Below are 16,885 nucleotides of genomic sequence, written 5' to 3' on the forward strand. Positions count from 1 at the left end.
TATGGTACAAGGATCGGTTATACCTATGTAAGAATTCCCAACTCAAACAAAAGATTCTTAGGGAATTGCACACCTCTCCCTTAGGAGGGCACTTAGGATTTCTAAAAACCTACCACAAGGTCAAGAAGGATTTTTTTTGGGATGGCCTTAAATCAGATATTCAAAAGTTTGTGGTGGAATGTTTGGTTTGCCAACAAAATAAAGTTGAAATAATTAAGACTCCAGGACTTTTACAACCTTTATCCATTCCAAGCCAATGTTGGGAGGAGGTTTCAATGGATTTTATCACAGGTTTACCCAAGTCTGAAGGAAAGATTTTTATCATGGTGGTAGTGGACAGATTTACCAAGTATGCACACTTTTGTACATTATCTCATCCATTTAAAGCGAGTACAGTTTCTACTGCATTTATGGAAACAATTCAAAAGCTACATGGAAACCCAAAGATTATTTTAAGTGACAGAGATCCCATTTTCAATGGAAATTTTTGGACATAATTATTTTCTTGTCTTGGTACTCAGTTAGCTCATAGCTCATCTTATCATCCCCAATATAATAGTCAAAATGAGATAGTAAAAAAATGTTTGGAAGGATATCTTCGTTGCTTTGTATCTGATAAACAGACACAATGGGTCAAATGGTTGCCTGTGGCTGAATGGTGGTATAACATTTCCTTCCATACTGCAAAAAAAATGACCCCATTTATGGCACTTTATGGATATCATCCACCATCCATCACATCATATTTAAGAGAAAATTCTAAAGTTCAAGCAGTGGAAGATCACATCGAGCATCAACAACAAGTTATCAAACTCTTAAAGGGTAACCTCACCTTGGCACAAAATAGAATGAAACAACAAGCAGATCAACATCACAGCAAAAGAATTTTTGATGTAGGTGATTGGGTATTCCTACCGCTACAACCATATAAACAAATTTCCCTCAAGCAAGATAAGAAGGATAAAAAATTATCACCAAAGTATTATGGTCCGTACAAGGTGTTGCAAAAGATAGGTACTATGGCATACAAATTGGAGCTTCCTGCAGCTTCTCGAGTGCACCCAATTTTCCATGTTTCATGCTTAAAGAAGATTATAGGTGACAAGCTTCCAGTTTAGAAAATATTGCTAGAACTTGATGAGGAAGAAAAAAATCATATTGGAACCTGAGGCAGTCAAAGAAACAAGAACTCGACAACTATGAAATCAATCAATTTCAGAGTATTTCATCAAGTGGAAGAACTTACCTGTTGAAGATTCCACATGGGAGGATGATAATTTTATACAGAAGCATCCAGAACTACGCAAGCATTTAGGACAACAATTTTTTGAAGGAGAGGGTCATGTTAGGTCCCTATAATATTAGTGATCCCCCCATTACTATTGTCGTTGTATCCCTTCTTGTTATTATTGTGCCCCTATTGTCCCCATATTGTTATTATTGTGCCCCATAGAATCCCTCTATCGTTATTTATGTGCCTTTATATTATTATTGTTAGGTCGGCTTGGTTATATTGTGACCCCATAGACTCCTATATATAGAAAGGAGGTTTTGTCATTTCAATCATCCAAGAATTGTTCATTTCTGTAATGTAAAGCAGGTTGCCCCCTCGAAGAGGCTTATTTCTAAGGTGTTGATCTATCTTTTCTATCTTTTTGTGAGCTGGTTTCATAACAAGAAAATTGCAAGCAGAGTAGTGATTTGTTTACAGGAGAACAGCAAGTATGGGGGGCAACTCTATTCGAAGCGAGCCCACACTATTGCAACTAACAGAAGAGGCTCAAGCAACTCGCTAACACGAACAATTGTTTAGACAGGATGTGCTTGCATGTCTTCCGCCTTTTGCATCACTTTCAGCATCCACTCAGCCTACATCAGCTTCAACAAATGTTGATCCATACATGTCATTCCACATTTTTTTCGGAGGTAAAATAGCATAAGTTTCTGATTTATTACAAATGTAGGAGAATTTCATGAAATCCATTGATCATTATTTATCATCATTCATTCCACATCTTTACCACTTCCCATTTTTCAGACATAGAAGCTTTCAGTTTATGGGAGTGTTACTTTCATTCATTTATTTATTATGACCATGCCATCATCCATCAATCTCCTTATCCATTCTCAAAACCTCCATTATTCCATGTTTTTTTACACCAAGCATAGATTTCAACAACGATTGTAGCAACAACCTCAATTTGTTTTCTAGTATTGCATGAGGGCATGCTATTTCTCCAGTTTGGGGGAGGAATTGCTACACATGATGGATGTTTTCTACTTTTTTTCTCATTTAAGGCATACAATTTCATTTTTATACAGTGCAGAAATTGATTTGCATATATCTTTAAAACTATGAACTGAATTCTTGTGATTTTTGGATAGCAAAGAGCTATCATTAAAATACACAAACTGAGAAAAAATCAAGTTAAATTAGTTTCTAAAATTTCAGAAATCATGCACTGTCGCCTACAGCCATTTTTCTTATATCTCATGATATGTGCATCAAAACAATCTAATTTTTGGATTAGAGAAGCATTAATATAGTAGAAATTTGCTTGCAAAATTTCAGCAAAATCTGGTTTGTAGTTTTTGAGAAAATGGTTAATGAAGTTTGTCGTTAATTATGTCATATTTTGCTACAACTTCATATACATATAGTTGAAAGCCAATGTGAAAATTATTACGCCTTCATCAACATTGCTAAAATTCAATATTCATTATTTGAGGAATAAGTCATTTGTTCCATCAATTTCATGAGTTGGGATGAACATTTTTGTATTATAGCTTGGTTAATACAGAGAAATTGGGTTACATGAGGACATGCAACATATTCATTTTGGGGTATTTTGAGCCACTAATTTTTCATTATTATTATCACTTTTTAACATCTATTTCGTCCATTTCTACCATTCTTTATCACATCATTTATCATAATTTATCATATAATTCCATTTTATAATTATTTATGCTCTTATGGATAAATACTATTTTTTCTCCTTTATTTTTAATATATTGAAGATTATTATGCATTATTTTTCCAATGATGGTTTATTAATGAATTTTTATAACAGCACTCACTATTCTAGCCTCCAAGATCTTTTCCAGATTGCAAATTTGATTTCCAACTCATAATCAAATATTCCAACTCAGAAATTCACCGAGATAAGAAGTGACAATTTTGCGTTGGACTTTCTAGAAAAATGAAGGAGAATCTTGAAAATTCGATACATGGCTTTTGTGAAAAACGGGCCAAATTAGTTTTTTAATGAGCATTTTTCTAAAATTCGGTCTGTATTAAGAGAAACGCAAGTTTCTTCGAAGACAATCTTCTCAGATTTGTTGTTGTGGCTGTTTTCCAATTTTTTTCAATTGAAATACCAGATTTGACTTGTTCCTGTTGAATGATGATGGGAATATATTTCAGGTTTGATCTTGTTTATTGAGATTATGTAATTAATCCAAAATTGTAATGTAAATCATTTTGTAATCAACTTTGTTGTAACTTCCCTTTGCTCTCTGTGTATTTAAATGAAAACAGAGATCAAAGAAGGAAGGGGATAATTAGGAAATAGGAGATGGACAATTATTAGATAGGATGTAGGAGATGAGATGAGAGATGGAGATGAACAATTGTTGAATTGGAGGCAAAGCTAATAACTTCAATTTTATTTAATTATTTCTCTCATATGTTTTAATCAAGGAATTTATCCATCGAGGTCTACATCTGTTATATGTAATCTGATCTGAGTTATTTCTCAAGGCAGAACTGAGTCTTGGGCAATTGGGCCCACTACCTTGGACGAGGTGCTACCTTGAGCATATAAAGTAGTTTAATTATGTGTTTATTGTAAGTTTTAATCCTGTACAGAAATTACCTACATACGAATTCTAAAGCACAGAAAATAAACAATGCGAGAGCATAACACATAAAACACATATACACAGAGATTTTCCCCTGGATCCCAAAACCAAGACTACCAGCTTGATTTTTCATTATATTCCTTTCAATGTTACAATACATATTTATATATGTCGAAGCATCCAATGCCATGGACCGAAAACCATTGCATCCAAAACCATGGACCGAAAAGCATTGCACCCAAAACCATGTGCGAAAAATCATGCACAAAACCATAGGTAGGTCTGCCCAACCTAATATAGGGTACAAAAACAAAATTTTCAGGGGCGATGCCCTGAACCCCATAGAGTGGGGTTACCTACACCCCTTAAACCACCTGTGACCCCCGTCGCTATGCAATCGGTACAATGAAGGGGGGGCTCCACCCCCCTTCTAACCCCCCGGTTAACTACGTGGGCTAGTCATGGAAAGAATATAACACAACCCAACATTCTCCCATTTGTTGTTTTATTTCCACAGGGGGACACAAGAGAGCTTAGTCATTTATTCAGCCCTACAACTCCCATTGTTTCTATACACCAAGAGAACTTCTCATAGCTCTCATATTTTGTCAATGCATCTGTAATATTCTTCAAAGTGTCCACCTTTACCAGCAACACCATTTTGTCTTCTATCATATCCCTCACAAAGTGATACTGAACATCAATGTGATTTGTCTTTGAATGATATGCAGGGTTCTTTGCCAAGAAAATTGCACTTTGGCTATCACAGTCTATCCTTATAGCTCCCTGTACTAATCCCATAATTGAACACAATCTCTACAACCAAACTGCTTCCTTGCTTGCATGAGTGGCTGCCATGTATTCTGCCTCTGTAGTTGATAGTGCCACTACAGATTGTTTCTTACTCATCCAACTGACTGCACCTCCAAATAGGTTAAACACATACCCACTTGTAGATCTTCTCTAATCTAGATCTCTAGCCCAGTCCGCATCAACAAAGCCACGAATATCCAACACTCTGTCCAATCCTGGTCTTCCTTGGTAGCACAAACCATAATCACTAGTGCCATGCAAATACATGAAAACCCACTTCACTGTTGTCCACTTCATTTGCAATGTCTGGTCTAGTACAAACCATCGCATACATCAAGCTATCGACTGCACTTGCACATGGAACACGTGACATGTCCTCTTCCTCTTCTTGTGTCTTGCGACACTGATCAGCAGATAACTTTAAACCTACAGGAATAGGGACCTTCACCGTTTTATTATCCTGCATATTAAACCTTTGAAATATTGTCTCAACATACTTCCTCTGGTTTAACCAGAGCTTCCTCTTTGTCTGATCTCTTTTAATTTCCATGCCCAAAATATAGTTTGCAGCACCAAGATCTTTCATGTCGAATTTGGAGGACAATTGGGTCTTCAAATCCTGGATAATTTCTTTGTCATTTCCAACCAACAACTTATCATCCACATACAAGACCAGATAAATAACATGGTCACCAATTAATATAAAATACACCCAGTGATCTACTTTTCTTCTGGTGAAGCCAAGTCCCCGTATAAATGTATCAAATTTCTGATACCACATCCTTGGTGATTGTTTTAACCCATACATAGACTTCTTTAACTTGAATACTAGTTCTTTCTTACCCTTCACCACAAAGCCTTCAGGTTGCTTCATGTAGATCTCCTCTTCCAGATCCCTGTGAAGAAATGTTGTCTTGACATCCATCTGTTCTACCTCAAAATCAAAAGCAGCAGCAACAGATAAAAGTAATCGAATCGAAGTTACCTTGGCAACAGGAGAAAACATATCACCAAAATCAATTTTCGGCACCTGGGAATAACCTTTCGCTACCAACTGAGATTTGCATTTCTCCACCTTTCCTTCTGCATTTGTCTTCTTCTCGAACACCCATTTGTTTCCAATGGGTTTCCTTCCAGCCGGCAACTCTGCCAGATCCCAAGCCTCATTTTGTGCAAAGATGCCATTTCATCAACCATGGCCTCTTTCCAGAGTTTTCCATCCTCTGAATCTACTGCTTCCTTCATAGTTCTGGGATCATCGTCAGTAATAAATAAATCAAAAATTGAATAGAAAGCAGATGGACTATCCCTTTCTAGCTGCCTTCTTTCTCGAACTGATCTTGTCACACCCGGAGTTTTTGGATCTTCATCTTTTGATTCCTCCTCTGTTTTAGAGTCTGATTCTTCCTCCTTAAGCTCAAACTCTATCTTCTCAAGTTCCTTTGGTTGGGCTTCATGTTTAATAACATCTTTTACCTCTCTGAACACCACATCTTGGTTGTACACAACCTTCCTTGTTACTAGGTTCCAAAGCTTATAACCCTTTAAACCATCCTTACACACAATAAAGATGCACTTTTCAGATTTACTATCCAATTTGGTTTGTTTCTCCTTTGGAACATGTACATATGCATCACATCCAAATACCCTCAAATGTGAAAGAGAAGGTTTCTTACCAGCCCATACCTCTTGTGGAGTCTTATTTTCCAATGCTGATGAAGGTGATCTGTTGACCATGTAACATGCAGTCTCCACTGCCTCTGCCCAAAATTCTTGTCCTAACCCGCCACCACTGAGCATGCTTCTTGCCCTTTTCATCAATGTCTTATTCATTCTTTCTACAACTCCATTTTGTTGAGGTGTATATGGAGTAGTCTTCTGTCATGCTATACCACACTTCTTACATAATTCTTCAAATTCCTTACTCCAAAACTCTCCACCGTTATTTGTCCTCAGCATCTTTATCTTCTTCTCTGTCTAGTTTTCCACCAGAGCCTTAAATTCTTTAAACCTGTCAAAGACTTCAGATTTCTTCTTAAGGAAATATATCCATGTATTCCTTGAGAAGTAATCTATAAATGATACATAGTACACAGACTTACCCAGTGATGGAACCTTCACAGGTCCAAACACATCACGGTGCACAAGCTCTAATATATATTTCAGCCTCTTACCACTAGATGGGAAACTCACCTGATTCTGCTTTCCATATGCACAATTTTCATAGAAATCAAAATACAGAGAGCTATTACTCTTACCTTATACCATACCTTTACCATAAAGTATTCGAAGGTCCTTCTCTCCAACATGTCCAAGCCTTTGATGCCACAGCATGGTCTTCTCTCCAAAGACCACTAGATTTTCTTCTCCACTTTCAGGAACCATAGAACTGTTGCACCCATCAATAATAGTGCTACCTTCAATCTTGTAAAGAGTTCCAATCCAAACTCCCCGCATCAATACCAGTGCTTCCTGAACCATTTTGCAGGTATCCTTCTCGAACATTGTTTTTACACCCGCATCATCTAGCTTGCTTACGGAAATCATATTTCTGGCCAATGCTGGAATATGCAGAACATCTGGAAGTGTTCTAACCCTTCCACCTTGAAACTTCAACTTTACTTTTCCGCGACCAACAATTCTAGCCTTCCTTTCATACCCCAAGAAGACATCACCACCATCATATTTAGACTCATACTCCTAGAACCACTCTCTATGGAGAGTAAAGTGAAAGGATGCACCTAAGTCAATCAACCATGCCTCATGATCTACATGTGTACTTGAAGAAGCCAAGTACACATCCCAACCTTCATCTGAGGTGGTTTTCGCCTCTTCAAAAGGATCATTATCAGATCCATTTCCTTTATCAGGAGCTTTAGATTTACAGTCCCTTTTGTAGTGCCCTTCCTTTCCGCATTTCCAGCACACCACCTTTACAGGTTGTCCTAGAGATTTAGATCTCCCTCTTGATTTAGACCTCCCACTCGATGACTTATTTTTGTTTATGTTCTAGGACCGTCCTCATATAGACAAGGCATCACCATTCTGGCTCTCCATATTTTTCCATCTCATTTCCTTCGTCAGCAAGGATGAGACTATTTCATCAAACTGTAAGACAGTTTCATTGCTACCTATTGCAATAACCAGACTATCCCACGAATCTGGTAGAGAACACAACAAACTAATGCACTTATATTCATCTAAAATTTTAATATCAATAGATAATAACTGACTTACCATATTATTAAATGCGTTCAGATGCTCTGTCACCAAGTCTCCATCTTTCATCCTCAGGTTATATAGTTCTTTCCACAAGAATAGTTTATTCACCATAGCCTTCATCGTAGCTTCCCCAGAATCGATCTCACAGTTCTCCCACTGAACAGGATCTACCATAGGCCCGAGCGAAACTCCTCAGCAAAAAAGGCGTCCCCTTGAAGCCAAAATAGCTCTGATACCAAATGTAGGTTTTAATCCTGTATAGAAATTACCTACATACGAATTCTAAAACACAGAAAATAAACAATGCGAAAGCATAACACATAAAACACATATACACAGAGATTGTCCCCTGGATCCAAAAACAGGGACTACCAGCTTTATTTTTCATTATATTTCTTTCAATGTTACAATACATATTATACATGCCGAAGTATCCAATACCATGGACCGAAAACCATTGCGTCCAAAACCATGTGCGAAAAATCATGCTCAAAACCATAGGTAGGCCCGCCCAACCTAATATGGGGTCCAAAAACAAAAATTTTCGGGTCACTACCCCGGACCCCATAGAATGGGGTTACCTGCACCCCTCAAACCCCCTCTGACCCCCCTCGCTACGCAATTGGTACAACGAGGGGGGGGGGCTTCGGCCCCCTTCTAACCCCCCAGTTAACTACATGGGCTAGTCGTGGAAAGAATATAACACAACCCAACACTTAATTATTTGAATTTCAATCATTGTTCTTTAAGGTAAATTTCCTTTTATCCAAAGTAATTTGTTGTAATTTGTTGGTTGCTCATTTTTCAGATTTGTTGTTTCTTGCAATTTCTAGATTTCACTTAATTTATTGCTCTAGATTAGCATTTGAATTATGTTGAGTGCAAGAGATTAAATTTCCAATTCAGCAATGTGGTTTAATTTAGAAATGAATCAAGTTGTGTGATTAGCATAATTGTTCTTCCTATCATTTACTTTCTTCTTTTTAATTTTAGTTTTATTATTCAAGTCTTACATTTTATTTCTTATTGAATGAGCTTGATAGTATAGAAGACAATCATATAGAACTAGTGTTAGTTGTTGGTATTTGTTATGCATATATTTTGTCGATTGTCTTGAAATAAAAAGATGCTCCTTGGGGTGATAATTAATGTTTAGGTGATACTCTTGTGTCACTGAGGGGTTCCTCATGCTCCTGCTTTCCTCTATTTCCACCTCCATTTCCTTTCCACTTGTTCCTTCATCCTACAGGGTACCCTTCTCTATTCCAACTGATCCACCCAATGGAGTCATCCATTCTTCCGGCCACTGTTGTACTACAACGAGCAAATCGTCTTCAGTTACTATGGCAATGGGTGTCATGCCTCATTTGGTTCCTTCTTCGGCTTCACATAAGCTCTGTGGAAGTCTTCTTTGAAATTTGTAATGTGACAATACTGCTTATACAAACTAGGTGACATCCTTGGATGTTGATTCACCACCATGTGTAGATCCATTGCCATCACCACAAAGAAAATTCTATTTTATTTTGCACACGTCGACTCCTTAGTAAACCACTCGCAAACATCCACCTCGACAAATGGAAATGGTGAGTCTTCTATTTCTTTCCATGCGATCAGCGCGATGAGTATTAATAGCCAAGCATAGTGGAATGGCTTCCCTGCAGTCTACAAAAAATTCTTCACATAGATAGGTAGCCTAGTTAAACTAGACTCCTACACGGCACTGCGTAGCCAAAGATACTATCGTTGCAGGCACCTCATTGGCCTTGCACTTCCTCATTATCTTTCCTGCCAAGATCTCTGCATAAAAATGCACTCCTTGGTCATCAATGGAGGTAATGTTGTGATTTTTCTGATTAAAATCTCATCAATCGGGATCCTCATCCCCATCCAAATGCATATTTCATGTACTATTGCAAGGAGCTTTCGCACATAGATTATACTAGCTATGCTTCCATCGAAGTGTGGCACATTCATCATGTTCAAAATGCCCACTCTCTATAGTCTTGCAGCCCACTGGAACGATTCCATCCTCGTGAATCCACTATTTGGGTACCAAACCTACTTCAGATATCTACTTAGTTCAAATTGAGGACACTTGCTTTGATTGTTGAACTCGCAGTCTTCCATCTTTAGCTGGGGGATCCTCCCCAACACTTCGCCTTCAAACAGCACTTCCTCCGGTAGAAACGAAGTGAACATGTCCAAATTTCCATCCTTGGGCTCCTTAACTGGCTTGGCATTTGGTTTTCTTGGTGGCATGTAAGGTGGGTGCATAGCGGGGATCTCTTCATCCTTTGTTTGCATGTATTGAAACTCAACCTCCTCTTCGCTATCATTGATTTGTTGAGGTACCTTTTGTTGTATCGGATTCTTTCATTTTTTCATCGGCTTCTTCCCTTTATCTTCTTTGTTATTTGTATGGACTTATGTCTATGTTTTCTTCCTTAGTGATGTTCTGAGCTCCACCCCAGAGACCTCACCTGGTCTCTTTTCCTGCTTCTTCTGTGGTTGTGGTTCTATGGGTACCTTCTTTCTCAATGACCTCTAGCGTCTTGGGGATATGGGTACCTTCACTCCTTGTCCCTCCATAATACCCGCTAATCCTTTCTTTACAAATATTCCAACAAGTTCTTCAAAACTCCTCTCAAACATACAATATCTCTCTTCTATGCAATTTCTCAATTTCTCTATACAGCAAAGTGTCAAATGTGGCACAGAATGTGGTTTTTATAAGAAATTTGAATTCCAGCCTCATGATTGCTTCAATATTTTCTCATTTCATGCAGGTATGGGGCTAGATCTAGCCAGTTGTGCTTCATGAATGTTATTTTCCACGTCCCTTAACAGAAATTTCCCTTTTAATGGTAGATTTATCCTTCCAACGGTCATATTTCCGATAAACTTCAACGAACCCTTCCTCATGGCACAGTCACCTTTTCTTTATCGCAGTTCCTTTAGACTTCGTCATATCACGCAGTAATCCTCCTTTAGCAATGTCCCTTTCTACATAGTAGTTTATAGTCCCATGCCCATTTTCAACTGCAAGTGGCACTAAGACTTCCTTCCTTTCAATTTTCAATGCAACGTTCCAAGGATAGTGTCATCCATGTATATCTTCAATCTACTACCATTCACTCATCCCGGAAGCCACTGACCATTCAACCTTGTGAGCTAAACTACACCACCATCAGAGGTCCTTGATGATATATGGTCCTAACCAATGTGTTTTAAATTTTTCTGAGAACTTTCCGAATTTGTTGTCATATAATAATACTAGATATCCTTCTTTGAATGTCTTATTCTTGATATGCCTGTCATGCCAGGGTTTCTCCCTTGCTTTTTGTACTTGCTGATGGAATCCTCCTACAACCCTATCTTCCTCTAGAGCTAGTATCTGCGACATTATTTCCTTCATAATTTCAGGGCCTGACATATCTTTGACAGTTGTAATTCTCAAGCTTGGTACATTGTATTCCATAGGCATAACTACCTATTGTCCATATACCAACCTAAACGGTGTATGTCCTGTCAATTTCTTGCATTTTGTTCTATATACCTACAACACTACTGGAACTCTCAAATCCCAGTCATTGTTCACATTGCATACCTTGGTCAATGCATTTTCCAGAATCTTATTGAAATCTCCCATTGTTCCATTTTCCTGAGGATGATAAGGAGTGTTCTTCTAGTGATAAACCTGGAATTCCTTTGTTAGTGCTTCAATATTCTTGTTCAAGAAATGTGTGCCTTGGTCACTCATCAAGATCTTCAGATAGCCAAACCTAGACAATATATATTCAAAGATGAACTTTGCAGCAGTTTTTTCACTGCAATCCTTCATTAGTTGTGCCTCAACCCATCTTGTCAAATAATCAATTGCAGTGATTATATACCTTGCACCAGTCTTCTTTCCTGGCGGACTAATAGGTCTAACAAAGTCAATCGCCCATTTTTCAAAAGCCTGCAAAGTTACCTATGGTACTAGCAGCATCTCATCTCTTCTAGATGGACTTCCTATTCTTTGACATACATCACATGCTTGGGAAAATTCTTTTGCATCCTTATGTACTTTGGGCCACCATAACCCAACTCTCAAGACTTTCTACGGAGTGGCTTTTCCGGCATAGTGCCCTCCTGTGACTCCTCCATGAACTTCTATCAGAATGCTCTATCGTTCATGTTTAGGGACGTATCTGCACAGTACTTCATCTGGTCCCATTTTGTACAAGTGTCCAATAATCAATTAGAAATCAGCTACTCAAAATTCATAGTGTACTCCGTGGGTGCCATCCCTGTGGCCATAAACTTAATAATATCCGTGAAGTTATCGTCTGCAACTTTAATTTTGAATAGTTGTGCATCAGGCAGGTTATCTTCTATATTTTTGGGTTCTTCTCCTGTCTCTATTCTTGATAGATGATCGGGTCCAACATTCAATTTCCCTGGCTTTACTATAACTTCGAAGTCATACTCTTGGAATAATAACAACCATCGACAAATCTTTCCTCCTAAAACAGGCTTATTCACCAAATATTTCAGCGCAGAGTGATCAGTCAACATATTTCAATACGCCAAAATGCACCCCCAACATTGTAGTGCCTAAACTTTTGTAATGAATACACCATAGCTAATCTCTCTCTTTTAGTCGTGTTATATTTTTTTTCCACGTTGGATAGTTTCTTGCTTGCAAATGCTATGGGATGATCAAATTCCCCTGCTCCTAGTTGTGCTAGCACTACACCCATTATTATGCAAGATGCATCAACATGTACATGGAAGTCCTGTTAAGAAATTTACTGCATAACATAAATAATTACTGAGAGGAATAAATATAAAAATAACCAGCAACAATAATAAACACATAAACACAAATGTTTATCCAGGAAAACCCCAAATCTGGGGAAAAACCCAACCTAATAAGATCTCATTAGCATTGGCCAAAACCTTGGACAATCCGACCAAGTGAGCCTTCACTGCTCACCTCCAGATCTTGCATTACAATGAAGTCCTTCCAGCCTTTTATAAGCTCCATTACATATAATACCATGGGCAAAATACCATGGGTGCACAATACCATGTGCCCCAAAACCATCACTGTTTAACCTGGTCAACTTTGACTCTATCCTGAGTCAAGTTTACCTAACAATATTCCCCCCTTAAACTTGACTTGGGGTTCCTTGACTAACTCCAGCGAAACCTGCTAAGTGAGACAATCCCACTCACTCTAGCTCTTACCCCCCTCAGAGTTTTTACCCAGGGTATTGTTAACCCGACATCCCCCCTATCACCTAGGTCTAACCCAGACTTTACCGGTGATCACCGAGGGGTACACATGCCTTACTAGGTCTTACAGTAGTATGCCCATTTACATGCAATAATTTTGACTTTATTAATTTTTTTTTGTGTATTGCTACTGCGATTCTAATCCATCCTCTCTCAATTTGGTTTGCTCAAAAACTTCTATCAAACCGCTCCAACTACGAGCCCGGCCCACTGCAAGCCCGACGAGAACCTCATAGATTCCAACACCAGTGGCCTCACGTAGCAGAAAGCGACAATTTTCAAAGCCGCATGAACAATTTTCTTCTGCTGACCTTCTTTAAATAGCCGCATGAATCCTGAATAATTCGTCAGCATGTTCCAAACTGATAAATATCACAAATGCGCTGCGATCCCTCGCAGTTACGGCACTATCTTCTGCACATTCTCCTCAAGGCTCTTCCACGTAATATTGTTCCACCATTATTTTCTAGACCCAGATTTGTAAAAAGACCACATTGATCTCATCAGGCACTATAAACCCCTGGCATCAAAGAATCCCTTTGAAGCCAATATCTGGCTCCGATACCAATTGTTAAGAAATTTACTGCATAACATAAATAATTACTGAGAGGAATAAATATAAAAATAACCAGCAACAACCATAAACACATAAACACAAATGTTTATCCGAGAAAACCCCAAATCTGGGGAAAAACCCAACCTATTAAGATCTCATTAGCATTGGCCAAAACCCTGGCCATTCCAACCAAGTGAGCCTTCACCGCTCACCTCCAAATCTTGCATTACAATGAAGTCCTTCTAGCCTTTTATAAGCTCTATTACATATAATACCACGGGCAGAATACCATGGGTGCACAATACCATGTGCCCCAAAACCATCACTGTTTAACCTAGTCAACTTTGACTCTATCCTGAGTCAAGTTTACCTAACAACTCCTTCTTCCAATCCAGGAAAACTAGAATAGGCGCAGTTACCATCTTCTCTTTCAGTACATCCAAGCTCTTCTAGCACTCTTCACTCCATTGAAAAGTCACGTCTTTCTTCAGTAATTTCTCCATCAGTGTATTTATCTACACATACCCCTTGTAGTAGCCAGTGTGTCCCAATGTCGTGTGAAGTTGTCTTACTATTTTTGGTGCTGGCAAGTTCACCATAACTGCGATCTTTGCAGGATCCACCATTAATCCCTATTTACAAACTACATGTCCCAATAGTATGTCAAATGGTGCACAAAAGATGAACTTCTTCAAGTTCAATGAGATCTGGTGCTGCCTACATGTATCCAACATCAACCTTAAGCTTGCCACATGCTTCTTTAAGAGACCAAAGACTGTCCAATCATCGAAGTATACTTCCAAAAACTTATGTATATATTCTTTGAAAGTCACAATTACAACTCTAGAAAATATAGCAGGTGCATTCTTTAATCTTAAAGGAATCACCGTGTACTAATAAGAGCCCCAATCTATTGCAAAAGTCATTTTAGGTCTATCCTTTGGTGCAAATATAATTTGATAGTACCCTGAAAATACATCTATGAAAGAATAAACCTCTTGTCCTCCTACATTGTCCAATACTTCGTCTGTAAATGGTGTAGGGAAGGGATCATGTAGGCATGCGTCATTCAACTTCCTTAACTCAATACAAATTTTGATTTTGCCTTTTGCCTTCTTTTCCTAAACCACCATGGGACTTACCCATTCAAACTCTTCAACAGGTTCAATTATCCCAATTTTTAACATTTTGTCTAATTCTTCTTTCACCTTCTCCTTGTATTTCGGTTTCAATCTATAAGGTCTCTTCTTGATGGGCTTCACATCAATCTTCAGAGGAATCCTCATGACTCCCAAATCTCCTAATATGCCCTTCATATCTAAAAACTTAGTAGGGAACAACTCTTGAAATTCATGCAAGAGATATGTTATCTTATTGATTATGTCTTCGTCCTAGTAATCTCTTATTGTTGCATACCTTGGTTCAGCCTCTGACCTTATATTCACCTTCCTCATATTCGATGGATTCATTATATCAAGCATCTCTATCTCAGAGATGTTTACTTTGCAATGACCTTCTGACTCTTTGATGTCAATGTTGCGAGGATCTTTATCCTTTTCTACAGTGATATTATAGCATTCTATTACATTGTGTATCTACGCAGCCCAATCAGGTTCCCAGATAACTACAAATTCGTTTTCAAAAATCTTATTCTTAACTATATTCAAGGCTATATCTATATGTGGACATCATCTTCAAATCTGAATGTCATTGTAAATCCATCAACCATCTTTGACCAGCTAGCAGCACCATGTCGAAGCTTAGTTTCCAGATACCAATTCTGAGGAATTGTCTCCAAGGTATAAATGAATCCATGCACACATTCTTCTCGCGGAATTTCTCCCCAAGCTGCCATACAGAGTTGTATGTGATCTCTAGGATCATTCTATCCATCATACTTTTTCTTGAACTTTGTTTCTACTTGCCCAAATATTACCCACATCAACCTTCTACATTTTTTCTAATCTTCTATATTCTTATGAGTACCCCACCATCTAGCAGGAGTAGCCCTCAGTGCTTGATCCAGAGCTAATAGTATCTAACATTCAGGTACCATCTTCCATAATCTCTAAAAAATATATTTACATCACCTAATCCATCACATAAAGGTAAATCACATACCTCAATTGTCATACATTGCACTACTCTAATGATCCTTGCACACCTCCTTGTAGGTACTTCATGCAACCTGTTCTGCCAGTTTTCCAATTCCTCTTTTGAATTTGAAGTGCATGAACTATCTTTTTCCCAAGTCAATTTTCCATCCATAGTACGGTCGATCCATTCTTCTTCTTTTTCAGTTATTCGATAAATGTTTTCGATGTCATCTGCGTTGTATTCTTCTCTGACAGGTTCAGTATATCTCACTCCCTTTGATGGATCTAATGGCACAATAACTCTCATATTATTACTTTCAAATATCATTTTCCTTTTATTCAAGTTAATTATATCCATGTTATCAAATGCCCAATCCAATCTAAGCAACGCGGGGTAAGTATTACTGTCATCCACAATCTCAATCACTTCGAATTCAGTGGTAGTGTGCACTCATCCAATGCCGACTGTAATTCCTGACAATCTTCCCAGAGGGACAATCTTCTGTTGATTCACCATTTTCAGCTGGATAGTTGACCATTGCAGCTTTAGTTTACCCATCAATTCCTAAGTTTTCTTTGGCAAGACATTGGCATCAGATCCTAGATCCAAGATAACCCGATCCATGTCGTATTCCCCAATCTGCACTATAAGCCTCATTTCCTTTCCAGTCTGCTTCTTGTGTCTATGCATATTATTCACTGCGTGCATCTCACCTTGTGGTACCTCTTTAGAAGCACAAGAATCTATCAATTCTTGCAATCCCTCTATGGCCTTCTGATTTCTTAATAACTTAATGCAATTCTATAGAAAATATTTCAAAATATTCAGATCCACATCTTGTGTCACAACTGATACTATCTCGTAGTTATCCTTATGAGTCGAATGTGCGGTAGAGGTCGAGGCTCCATCATCCATAAAGCTTCGCTTCACCTCCATGTATACTTTCTTTTCCTTCTGGATACCAAATGCAGGATCTTTTTCAGTAGTTTTTCTTACCCATGTACATTCAAATTCCTTTTTCCCATTGGCTTTACCATTTCCAATCGT

The sequence above is a fragment of the Pinus tabuliformis genome, chromosome Q (assembly GCF_031772625.1).
Source record: "Pinus tabuliformis cultivar Carrire ecotype Pingquan chromosome Q, CPIR1, whole genome shotgun sequence".
Lineage (NCBI taxonomy): Eukaryota > Viridiplantae > Streptophyta > Pinopsida > Pinales > Pinaceae > Pinus > Pinus tabuliformis.